We start from the raw sequence: 13,985 nt of genomic DNA on the forward strand, positions 1-13,985 counted from the left end.
GACCTCAACCAGAGAAAGAGGAGAGGAGAAGGACATGGAGATCGGGGGTCTGACTCTCTCTGCCTGCTCTCCCAGCTCCAGGTCTGCCAAGGCATCTCCTCACATTTCCCACCTCTGAGCACAGTTACTGCTCCTGCATCCGTATTTCTAGATTTTCCTCCTAACAAGCGTCCCTTTGCCATCCATTCACCTAAGGCAAACGCAGCAACTTCTGCACCAGAAATTGCTTCAGAGCTGCATCATATTTGTAAAACAAACCTTCAGAAGGAACAAAACAAAAAAACACCCCTCATCCTTGCCTCTTACAATGTATTTTTCACGCTGTATTATACCAAACCAACAGGCTTAGAAAGAAAGGGGGGGGGGGAGGTGCACCATTCTGTTTGTACAGTTTATTTTATCCAGTGCATAGCATTTTCTACAGTTGCAGCACCATATTCTGCAGAAAGAAATGCAGTATAAGTATTCTTAACCTCCAGGGAACCTTAGGTTAAAGAGCCCTCTACCGAAACCTGTGTTTTCTCACAAGTTTGCTACACTTCATAACTTTCCTTTCTCCTCCACATGTGTCAGAACAGTCGCATTGATTATTCAAGCCATAATATCATAACCTCCCTCCACAGCTAACACTGTCAAACAGTATAAAACAGTCAAATCCTGGAGATATTCACTGGTTTTATTTAAAATGCTTTCTCTTTCTGCTGAGGGTAACAGTGCTCACTAAGCCTGAACTCTGAACGAGCCAATATAATCAGAGAACAGTCTTCAAGGCCTACATTTAGTTAACTAAGCTTACAAATTTGCATGCACCTAGGTGTTCTTCAGGCAAAGAAGAAGAATATGCAGTTCTTCCTCCAAAAATTTTACAGCACATATCATTCTAATTACTTTACTTGGGAAAAAAAGAAAAAATAAGTTATTGAGTAGAAGAGTGTGGACAGTTCCAAATTTTACAGAATATCAATTAAAATCCTTTTCAGTACAAAACTCAATGTAAAAAAAAAAAAAGATGAGAAATGAAAAAGTAAACTGCATGCAAACTTTCCACTGATGGCAACTGAAGAATAAAACACACAGTTATCTGACCCAGAGAAGGTTAAGAGGACAAAAGAATGAATTGGGTGGACATGAAAAATTGAAGGAAAGACAAATTCGGAACTGATGTCAGGCCACACATTTTAATTGCGGAACTGCATGCCAGACATTAACACAGAGCCGGGGTCATTCAGAGAACGATCAAAGGGCACTTGGGGGACATTGGGCACTGGGGCGCAGCAACTTTCTGCAGAAAATCTTGCTAGTCTTTACTTACTTGTACTATTGCTGTGTTATTTGAAATAGCTAGCATGAACTGCGGTGCTCCTTTAGGAAAAAAAAAAACCAAAACACAGAAAGAAAGAAAGTAGTCATATCATTGAGGTTGTCAATCATAACCAAGAAAAACTACAGGCATTCAAAACAAACTGCCCCTTCGGAGCTGAGGTCACCTTGTCAATATCAATCTTCTCATTTTGATGCACATTAAGAGCTATTGGAGTGTCCCCTTTTATCCTATGACTGTGAATTGACCTTGCTGACACTACTGAACACAATATGGTCATTTAAGGATGTGGTAATTATTGGTAACTGCACTAACTAAGTTAGTAGCACACAGGGCATCATCGCTCTGGCTTGTATTGCCACCTGGCCTTTATTTTAAGAGATTTATTCTCATTTCATGTGCCTTGACTCAAACTATATTCACATCAGTCCTGTATTTACAGGTTTGTTTTTTTTTTCCATTGGACTCCCGTGACAACTTACACTAAAAAGGAATATTTTTCACCCCCAAAAAAAGAGCTGTTGCTTTACAAATTTTAATTAAGGCTATAAAACCTCATACTACACAAACCCAAATACTTTCAGTCTTCCAACCTTATCATAGCACCATTCTGCATTCTCTATCTTTAAACATGATATCAAGACACTGCTGGAAGAAATGCTGCACTAGTGCTATTTTGCCATTTGTAAAAGAGAAGAGCTTATTGGAGAGAAAGGCACATCTGTGTAGCATTGTTGAGAGTGTAATATACACGTCATTATGCCACGATGCAATGTGCTTGCTAAACTTCAGCCCTTTAACAGAAGCACCGAGATCACCTGCATGCAGGGTAGCATCAGTTTAATGACCTTAATTTAGTTAAAACAATGCGTGTAGGACCCACTTATCAGTTTAAAGTATGGAAAGAAATGAAGTCTATTCAATAACTATTTAAGATATGATCCGTGCACAAAACTATAGACTTCAGCAAGACAGGCTTAAAATGTGATAAAAAAAAACAAAACAACGAAACAACTCACTGTGACTGTGTGTTGCTTTGTATGAACTTCTTGATTTTGAATGGCAGTTCTCAAAAGGGAATGCTTTGTGTGCACTACTACCTTCAGCATGCTCTTTGTCATCTCACATCTACTCCTTCTGACAAAAACCACTGGCAAATGAATCAGACAAGACTTCTGTCAAAATACGACAGAGGAACAACCACAGCGGGGTCAAGAATGAGACCTCCTGCTGTGTGTGTCACAGCCTGTCACTACAGAGGAGACACGACATGCACCCCAGTGCCTCTGATATGCACCAGCTCGTCAGAAGCAAAACCCACCGAATTGCAGCACCCTTTCTCTGGGATCGTACTCCGCTTCCAAAGTGAATCAAAAGGTAAAACAGGCTGTCTCCAAGACTCGAGATTGGGAAGAGTGGATGCCTAAGATACGTATACATGCTCCTTTTTGCATGACTTGGGAGCAGCTGCAGCCTTGTGAGCCCAAGATGTGGCCTTGCCGGGAGGACACCAGTCAACCTGGGCACACGCGCCAGCTGCTGCACCGCTGCCAAACACAAGCCACAGTGCTTCCTCGTGCGGCAGCTTCCTTCGGTCCGAAATTGGCTTTACTGATTTACTGATGAAGATATATAACGTGATCACCATAGAGATGACTTTCTGTTAAAAGGAAAAAGAAATAATCAATAGTAGCTTGGGCTGGAAAGGGACCTTGGAATTGATTTGGAGATGACATGCTGGGCTTAGGCCCAAAGCAGAGATCCTGGCCAAACAAAATCTAATGCTTTTAGAGTTCATTTAAAGATGACCCCAAATTAAATTTCCAATTGTAGGGGCCTAATTCACTGCAGATTTTTTTTAGAAACGCTGCTAAGGGGAGGGAAAAAAAAATCCCAACACAAATATCCTTCTGAGGTTTTCGAGTTCAACTTAATAAATTTTTAATCAGACCTTGTATATGCTTCCATGCTTGTTCACTTTCGTTGCTCTAGGTTGTCACATTCTGTTAACCCGGAGGATCAATAAGGAGGCAAGCTTCTCCGACAGCTTGCAAACACTACTGTTTTCTTCACACTGTTTCTATTCAGTGCTACTTCTGCCTTAGATACACCCACATTTTTAAAGCTATTTATTTTTCCCCAAAATAGATACAAAATGATGTAGCAAGGAGAAGGCACAATACTCCACATACTTAAACTAAGCACCCCAAAATATCTCACCTTGTTTTGCCATATCACAAGCCAGACTTGAGAAGTTACCTGGCTTTAGAGATTGCCATACATTCATCCCTCCAGACTGCAGCAGTCCTATCCCATCAGATTCATCTGCAGCGCAGTCTCACCTGCAAACTGTGCCAGCAGCGTTTGCTTTGCGGTTGTGTGAAAAGTAAGACTAAACCACACGCTGATGACCCATTCAAGGGTCACTGAACCTGGCCCCGCTATGAAATGCCACTATATACATCCCAGGAAAAGATCCGGAGCACCAGAAATGCGACGGTGATAGAAAACCTGTCATCTGCTACTCAAGAGTATTTCGGTAGCTCCAGCAGCCTGAACAGTACCTTTGCACAGTTCTCAATGCCAAAGCCCTAGTGCTTACCTAAAGCGTCACTCTACAAAGATAAGGGTGATGGGGTGAGCAGGGAGGGAGGGAGAAGGGGAAATAAAGGTGAAAAAACACTTCTTTAAAGTGAGTCATACTCACTTTGACTGTGGCTTCAACTATGTCTTGACAAACAATTAATGCTAGATTTTCACACTACCACTCATTTGGCAGAACATATTTGAGCCAATACAAAACACAGATCGGATTTCAAATTAGCAAGATCACCAATGAATTATATGATGAGAATGATAGCAAGTCTGTGCTGGCACCAGGCTTCAGCATGCCACCTGGTATTCCAGATTGCACTGATCCCAGCCTGTGCTGATCCCCACCACCTGGTGCATTGCAAAATGTCTCTTCTGAAATACTGCAAGGCTTTCTGAGCAGCCCTCTTGGAGGGAGAGCCCTTCTGTTTCCAAGGTCACCCACATTTCCAAGAAACAGCCTTGCAGAAAGGCTGCTCGGCTGGATCAGACCTTTATTTGCATCTCGGCACCACAAGAACTCTACACCATTTTAGCCTGCTGGCTGACCAGCGCTCCTGACGCTGCATTCATTCTCATGACCAGAACTACTTTCTCATGCCCATTCTGCTCGTTGAGAGCAGCTGTGCTCCTCCTGGACACAATCCACAGCAAGCACCCCCACTCCAAAAACAGCATGCATGCTTCTGCCCAAATCAGCTTCTTCTTGCTGCTTCAGTGCTACCATAACTTCACTGCATACAGCACTGACCATCGATTCTCCAGAAGAAAAGAGGTGAAGGTGGTCATTGTGCCCTCACAGCTCAACAGATAAATAATCCTTATGGACCATCTCATTTTCTCCCCTGTTGAGCCAGTTTGCACAACAGCTCATCCCTGTTCCCTGGTCACAGCTGGGGCCAGACCGTGAACTAAAGCATACTCAGACACACCCCGCGCACACCTTAGCAAGCCCTGCTGTTTGCCAAGTTGAGGGCATCTTGTGCTGTATCATTGGACCAAGAAACATAACTTCTTAAGTGTGACAAATTTGTTACCCCAGAAACTACCCAGGGAAAGGTCTGTTGCTATATTTAGCTACAGATAATTTTGTAAGTCCAAACAATAATTAAATGATGAACTGTATAGCGGAAGAGGTCCGATGTCTGATCTGTGTTGATGAGCAGAGGGGAATCACACAAGGGTCCAGCCCAGCTTCCCCACAGAATCCTCACTTTTAGCAGGAACAAATCACGACTATCGTTGCACACAGGCAGCTCTACATTGCTATTTATCCTCTTAAAAACCGACAGCAAAAAGCTCCAGGGGTGAGGGCTGAAGAAAAATGGACAGAGGCTGCAAGCCTTGGCCAGGGCCCTTCCAAGAGCGCTCACAGGGACACAGCACACAGTACCTGGTGCTCCAGCCCTTGCCACCCCTCAGGGACACGCAGCCAGCTAGACCCAATGCTAGAACACAAGGCTCAGCAAGCAGCACCATCTACAACATCAAGCCCAGCCCATCCATCTGCTGGCACTGCACATAGCAAGTACCAGGACTGATGCAAAATTCGTAACAGCAGCAACATACTTGGCTTAGAAAGCTTTTTTCTTACATCAGCCAGCGGCTCCTAAGGAGGCTGCCAGCAACACTAGGAAATCAGTAGTGCAAAGGATCCCTCTTACTTACCCCGTTTCATCACCATCCTCCAAGTACAGCAGCTTTCATGACCGTGCTCAACCTTTATATGGACCAACTTCAGCCACCCAAGGCTGAACAGCTTTGATGCTGAAACACCTGCAAAACAAGGTGTAGCAGATCAGTTATCACTCACCTTAATGACAAAAGCCTGTGTCTCATCTGTTAGATCATAGAGCCCTAGCAAATTTTCTGGGGTCTAGCTAGCATAACAGTGGGGAGGGGAGCCAAGGGACTGTTGGCTGCCTGCGTGAGGTGGGGTGCTGGCGCACCGGCTGAGCTCCTTGGGCGAAACAAGCACAAGAGAGCTAGAAGTGACTTGTAAAAAGATTGGTGGAAATTCTGGTTGTATACCGGAAAACAAAAAAGATACACAAACTGGAATAAAACCTGCCAAAATGAAGTTAAATCATTATGATTTAAAAAAAAAAAAACCAACACACACATATTTTAACTGATAGTATAAAGTTATATGGAATTACTGCTTTGTGTCTCATGGCTACGATGTTCCAAATCCAGTACCAGGAACACTAAAGCACATTGTCGTGCCATTGCTCTGTTTCCCACCTTGGCAAAAGGAGGTAATTTATGATCTCTCTGCTATCAGAGTAGCTTAGAGGCTTCTTGCACTAACATGAGTAAAAACCATCGAGACTCTTAGAGTGGAGGTAGAATAAAAATACAAAATATATTAACTCTCCACATTAGCTATGGCTGGAAGGAAAACAGGAGGCTCAACAGACTAATTGCTTTAGTCAGTATGGCAAATTATCCATTCCAAAAGGCAACTAGTGGCATGAAAATAATAAGCGAATGTTAGAGGGCATTAGCAGAGGTGCAAGAATTCCCTACCATTAACGGTGCTAGTTTATGCTTTTAAATTTACAGCAAATTAGGCGCACCTTTCTAAAGCTTATCAACATTTCTCTCACTAGAAATTAAACCTTGAACCCTAAAATATTGGCATCTCTGCCTTTTCATAATAACAAACCTTAAATGAGATGAACTAATAATTTTCCGTAGTGGTTAGGAAAAAACACTGATTCAAATCATGCAACAGTAGCTTCAAAAGCAAAAGTCCACTTATCCTTGCCTCTCCTAATAGATGCTCATTTACTTCCACGAGAACATTAACATTCAAGAGCAGCCAGATCTGCTTCACCTGCTCCAATTTACCTGAGAGGCTGCTTTGGAGTCACAGCTGAACGCCAGTCACACAGGCTGCCCTCAGCGGGACACGCTGCCCACACGTGGCCAGTGTACGCTCCAGCCCACGGCAGGGGTGTGTGTTCGGGGGCCCTGTTCACGTCAGCGAGGTGAAGGAGCAAGGAAGGCTCTCGCAGAACTTGTTATGGGTTTGAACGGTGTAAGTTACTTGATACTGTGAAACGGTCGAAGAGAAAACACTTCTGGGCTGGGGGAGCAAGAGGCTGGGGCAGGTTCTGCTTTACGCAGTTAGGCATAGTTAAATGAAGGGCACGTTTCCCTAATGAGCCCTTTTACCCTATAACAACAGGATGAATTACGTCCAATAGATACTCCAGTTCACTACTTGAGAAGATTAAAATGGCATCCTTTAGTTTTCCAGAAGTGAAAGGCTGGATCACTATCGTTCTCACTTGCAAAGCCTCTGGGACTCACAGGCATCACTCCATCTGGGAGACAAAAATCTGCCCTTCCAGCTGAGACCATAACCCATGAGTATTGATCAAACATCCACCTCCCTTCCACATAATAGAATTTCCCAGTGAGCTAATTGTTTTTACTTCTTTCATCTCCGTAAATGAGGTCAATGGCAAGGGCAAAGAAGAGAGAATTAGCTCTAAGTGGTCTTGGCTTCAAAGCAAGAGGAGACAGAGCTTCCAGATTTTGGAGAGTGCCGTACAGGGTTTATAAAGCACTGGGGGAACTTCCAAATACCTGAACTCAGGATTGCTTCAGCTTAGGACGAGGCCTGCCTGCAATGCCCAAGGATTTATGCTTTCTCCGTCTGCCGTTACAGTTTGGCAATGCCACTTGTGGGTCAGCGATGGCCTTAACTCACGCTGTCCCTTCAACAGTGACCGGCTCTCATCCACAGCTCCTAAAGCACTTTGCAAAAATGCGCGAAGCTTCACAACAGATGTGGAGGCAGGCAAGTACCACAGTGCGTGTCAGTGCCTCACCATTACCATCTGCCTGCAGCGACAGAGCTGAACGGCACCTCCTGCCCTGCAGCCCCGCATTGTGAGAGTGTAAGCGAGGCAAGGCGGAGTCGTAACAATGCAGATTTGTGCATGCGGATATACACCACCGTCAGGTTTACAGAAAGCAAAACTGAACCACCACCAAAGATGCGAATGGCAGAATTAAAACCTGACTCTCAGGAGAAAAGTGGGTCCTTTGGCTTTCTCTCCCAAAGTAGCAATGATTCTCTGAGGTCCGGCCTTTCGCCCTCCTCACTTTTTCCCCCCCAACACATGGGCAGCCTAAATCAAGGCTTTCCCTTGTGCAATACTGCAGTTTCCTGCAGTAGAAGAACCCTATAGGACCCACTAGTGTCTCAGCAAAATAGTATTTTATGGCATAGTTATCACAGGCAGAACTACTAACAAGGATCAGGAATGATGGCCTGAGACAGGCACCTGCCTGTCTGCTGCTTGTATGGGTGGGGAAGCAATTAATTGGCTGCTGAACTCTTCACAGAGTTACTTCCCATATTTTGGTAACAGCTAGAATTGAAAAGAAATCATCCTGCTAGTATAAACAGCAAGAGCAAAACTTCAGTTCTCCAACAGAAAGATTAAAAAAAAACCCCAAACGCCTCAACTTTGTACACAGCACAATGAGCACGTCCCGTACTTTTTTCATCTCTCAGTCCCAGCCCTGTGAGACCAGCAGCCTGAATGCTGGTTGCACGTGGTGAAGCCTCTGGCACGCCCAGGGCTATTGCAGCATCTGCTTTACAGCCCTCAGGTTATAACTGGTTCGTAACTGCCCGAGTACAAGACAAGGTGGAGAAATCAGAGCAGGGCTGAGGCTTTGGGAGGCGTCAGGTCAGCTATGGGCTCATCAGACCTTGCTCCTGCCAGGCTGCGAGGAGGACACTAGTGCCAGCAACCCCCTCTGCAGGGCAGGTGGGAGAAGGGCTCTCACCTACCTGGGCAGGTGGAAACACTTCTACTCTCTCCCAGTCGGGGCGAGACAAAACTCGATGCTGGAAGTCTCAGCACTTTGCTGTTCCTCCCTAAACACCAACGCTAAAGCTGTACAAAACAGTTTTGCGTTCTGGAAAGATGCTTTTTAAGCCAAGCTCTGATTTTTGTGGAGTTTGCAGAGACCACCTCTCAAGAGACAGAAGAGACCTAGCAGACATTACTGCTCTCAAAACACGTGCAGTACCCGGTCCTCAGGGACCAGCCCCCATTAACCAAAAGCTACAATACAAGTCAGGTCAATAGTAGCACGACGTCCAACGTTTGTAAGTGGCTTCTGCAAAGCAGAATTGTTATGGGAATCTTCCTGACACATCTACATATGTTTTCACCGCTTTATTGCCAGAAAGGACACCTTATAGAATATAAAACTACCCAAAAACACATGCAGCTCAACTCTGGGAGTAATTTTTGAAAGTCTGTTCCTTCCTGGATGCGAGCAAAGGTTGTTATGTGTCTCGAATAGATATAATCTAGACAGACGGAGCATCATGGGGGGAGGAGGACTGAACTCATGATCTGTTTGTTTCCTGAAGAGCCTTTTGTAATGAACTTTGTAAAAAGCCTTCTTGTAAATCCAAGTGAATTAAATTGCTTTATATAGCACTGGGATAAACAACTTATTGACAACCAGATTTTTTAAAATTACTTAAACGATGAATGTTGGAAACAGATGAACAAGCAGGAAAATTTGGATAAAATAATTTAAAAATACACACATTCCAGTAGGCTGGAAATTAATTCTCTTCCAAAAAGGTGTTTTTAATTTAAATCATACAAGCAATCCCATCAAAGTCAGGGTTTTAATATTTTCAGGAATAAAGATCTCAATCTTTCTTTTGAAGCTATGACCAGTGCCAGATCCCAGAATCATCTATCAAGATCCTCAATAATCTAGCTCTTTCTCTGCGTTGATTACTGCCTGTAACGAACAATGTGCCCTAGAAACTATTGCATGATCCAAGACCTCTGAATCTTTAGCAGTCCGCAGCCTTGTAAGATTTGCAGCTTTTCTTGATAATTTTTGAAAGAGCATACAACACTATGAACACATGCTGAAAACTTGCGCGTGAAGGAGAATTCCTGTAACATAGTTGTGTTTTTGTCTGGCATCAGATATATATTATTAAAAAAAAAACAAAAAAAAAACCAAAAAAAACCCAAATACAACGCAAGGAACTTATGATCTTACAGCCAAACCAGAGAAAGAGAAGACCTGAGACAATCTTAGCAGGCCTGATGAGACTGAAGTGATTTTCAGCTACACATGATGTTATTTTAACTTATCTTTGTATCGCTTAACCCTGTTGTGGCACAAAAGCCACGTTCTTCCTCATGCACTGAAGTGCCGGGTGTGGTGCAAATCCCAGAGGGAAAAATAGAAGCACATTTCAGTTCAGTCCCAACTATAATATATCCACTTACCAGCCTGCTTCGTCCTGGCACAGTGGTTTTACCCCTGCCCCCAGTCATATGGAAGGAGCTCCAGCAAGGCAGAGTAACGGGTTCATGATCACTCTTTTAGATCTTTCCCAAGACACGGTTGTGGGACTTCTGTCTCAAGGTCCTATCGACTGCTCTTCTCATGGGGAAACAGGAAAAATACTTGCTCAGACAATTCAAAGTAAAAACCTACTGCAAATATACAATTTGTGTTTGAGTTAACTTTGGAGTTAGCCAGTCTTTACCTTATTTTGCTTGCATTCAGACTATAATCTTCTCCTACGTGAAAAAATCTTGGGAACGCCTTCACAGATATTATCCACAGATAATTTAAAATGAGGCTTAAATGGCAACCTGTTTATACCGCAAAAGGTGAAATTAGTAAATGGATGATACTGTAAATAATTCAACTAGCTTTTAATAGTTCATTTCTATGGATCATAAGTTTGTTTCATAGTTCCTATGAAACCTGTCCTTAATAGTAAGTAAAAAAATTCCAATAGCATTCTTCAAACATCTGTGGTTGAATGGTGATTGCACTGAGCATGAGGGGCTGCGGCCACAGTTTAATGAGGTAGTAAAAGCAAAAACTGGCTCAATTAATTTGCCCCCTCCTCTGCCTCCCCATGAGTTTTTGCCAAAGCAGATGTCCCTGCCCACGGCGGGGGGGGTGGACTAGATGACCTTTAGAGGTCCCTTCTAAGCCAAACTATTCTATGGTTCTATGACCCTCTGAGCTGTGCCACACGGCAAACTGGAGCAGAGAATTGATCTGAGTCAAAAGTACCTCCTCTGTTTTTTTCCTTTAGACACCACTGATGAAGGAAACCGGCAGCATTCACCCGGGATTGCTATCCAACTGCCCATGTCCTTAGGCCATAGTCTGAAACCCTGTTTTTGCACCTAGGAAACCTGGCTTTTAACAACAGAAATTCAAAGCCAGAGAGCCAGTCGCTCCAGACCGCATCTTCACAGGTGACCCGTCTTGGGTTCACAGCTAAGTGATCTTGCTGCCAAGTAAGTTTTCAGTACAACAGTCTTCCAGTGTAGGAATTTAAGAACCTCCGAAAATAGGAAGAACATAACCCAGAGGGAAAAAAAAAAAAGTAGAGACAAAACAAATTCAACTGTACTCAGCAATATCTTGGGGAAAAAGAAATGGATGAAGGAAAAAGTTGTGGATAGCTGTTTATCTGATTTTATACAATCAGCATAGAAATGCTTTATCATCCCCTACAATTTAAGCAACCCAACATTTTTAGTTCTATATAGAAGCAAATTTTTTTTGTACTAAAGAGAATTAATTTTAATCTCTTTCCTCTGTTTCCTCCATTCAGGCAACTGCTTAATACATTGATCTTCCATGCATTTCCATTTTCTCCACCAATACATTTTTTATAATTGGAATGAGCTGCTCTATTAAGCTTCTTAATAGAGTCTATGTTCTCAAAACCCAATAACTTCAGGACAATACATTAAAATAGACAACAAATTAAGCTCGGTGTTTGCGAATGCGAGGCTCCATCGACAGTGACCTTTAAAGCTACAGCAAGGGTGCCGTTTAAAATTGGTTGCAGAGAAACCAGCGTCTAGTATGTCTAATTGCATTAGTTTGTGTCGATGCTACAACACCCTGAGACTCTTTGCAAACAGTTTGTTGGTGGCCAGGAACAAATTACAGTCCTGATGTGAAGCAGCAATGGACATGTGCAGATATCAATGAATTCACTTAGAGCTGTGGGTCCATAGCGGTTGTGAAAAAAACCAGGACCTCTGTATTTAGCTGCATCACCTAGCACAGACACAGCCTAGTTTGAGTGATGAAGTCAAGACTGGCCTTAGCTTTGTATATGCAAGCAACATTGAGCATTAGACACAGCACAAAAGTATTTTGACAGTCTAACATAGTTGTTTTAATTATATCAATTGAATCCAATAACTATGCCGCAATACCACATTAACTTAGTTTGAAATACAACGTGAATGGAGGTTTTATTTGCAAACCATTACAAAGATGTAATTCCATTTTAAAATGGCAAACGATATAAAATAATTCTCTCAACGTTACTTAGCCTTGGTATGATTCCTACATCCTCCCATACCTATACAGCCAGCTACCTTCACATGTATTTTATACCACCTCTTAAGTCAGTCAGAGAGGAGTTTTCCACCACAAGTAAAGAACAAGGTGACCTGACAACGTGTGGGACGAAGTCTTGAACACACGATGAGTAACTGGAGCCAGGGGATGGGGACGCCCAGACAGACACTTCGCAAACCGCCGGAGGGGGTATTTGCCAGATACCCACCCCGCAACCCAGCCCCTAGGACAGGGCATGAGGCCTCATCTGCTCCAGTATACACATCACCAATTCCAGCTTGAAATCACACTGAAGCGACACGAAGAGTTAGGAGGAATGGGGTCTAATACTTGTAAAATTAATCCAGGTAGTTAACCCAAAATGGGAAATACTCTTCACCTAGCTTTATGCTTCCTAGGAAAGGTTTTATTTAAAAAGCCAGCTCCTAGCTGCTCTTCACCTAGCATTAGCCTTTGCTAACCATTTGCACAGATAGTGCTGTGGGTAAGAGACCCCCATCAGCAACACAACTGCCCTCTTGATTGTACCCCATCACCCCCTCACATCTCATCTATTTTTAATTCTAATTCAAAACCGCATACGGCCCGTTTCCTTCCAATTTCTGTTTCTCTCCCAAGTTACACGTTTCTGCAGCCTCCTAGGTTGAACCGTTGCTGCTGAAATCCGCTTGCTCACAGGCAATTAGCATCCTCTCCTAGGTGAAGTATTTTGGGATACAGTTCGTTCTGCATTACGCTGCCTGGAAGACCCGCATGGTGCCTTCTACCAGCAATTTTTTTTTTTTTTTCCTTTAACATGGAAATCATTGTACAAAAGACTTAGCTTTTGTTACAGGTTTTCATGTTTGCCTAGGGCTTAATCACGAACAAGACTGCTAGTTATTTGTACCTCCTGCAGTGCTGACTGGGTTTATCCAAGATAAGAACAGTTCAGCCCCTTGTTCCGCCACCTGCCAGCGCAAGACTGTTGCCAGCGATTCGCACTGATTACTCAGGCTTTTTTTGCAGCTGAGGAGGAGGAGTGAATCCCGTTTTTGTTTTCCTAGCAGGCCTTTTTACTTGGAGGCTGCAGTAAGGGACACAGCCTGCGGGGCAGGCTTTGGCCTCCTCTCTGCCGAAGACCCAGGCGAGAGGGGAGCGCAAGCCCCGAGCCCGGCCCAGTGGCGGGAGACGGGTTTCTGAGGATGGGGGGGGACATTTGGGGGTTTAAGTAACTTTGGGGGTTACTTAACGCAGTGCAAGGCCCTCGCTTGCTCCAAGGCCAGCAGCTTTCACCGGCGCGCAGCGGCTCTCCAGAGCAAACCTCCCTCGGCTGCGGCTCAGGGTGCCGGTGCAGCACCAGGGAGGTGTTGAGCACTCGGCCCAGCTCGGCCGCCTCAGCACTAACCACTGCCCTTTCTTATGCCGGGGGCAAAACTAAAACATTCAATGTTAAAAACAGGCCAAAAGCATTATTAGGGGCCGCTGTTGCTACTAAAACCAAGGCTTTATTTAGTCTTTCTGGACGAAAACCAAGTACCTTTGTTACCAGGACGCTGGTGTCCTCACATACGGTATTAATGTCTCTCCCAGCTGTGCAAAGGCTGTAGCACAGTTGTCATTTTCAGACAAATACAGCAACGATTTCAACCTATACGTTGGGCGGCGCTCCCCTCAC

Source organism: Pygoscelis adeliae, unplaced genomic scaffold (assembly GCF_000699105.1).
Source record: "Pygoscelis adeliae isolate BGI_AS28 unplaced genomic scaffold, ASM69910v1 Scaffold269, whole genome shotgun sequence".
Taxonomy (NCBI): Eukaryota; Metazoa; Chordata; class Aves; order Sphenisciformes; family Spheniscidae; genus Pygoscelis; species Pygoscelis adeliae.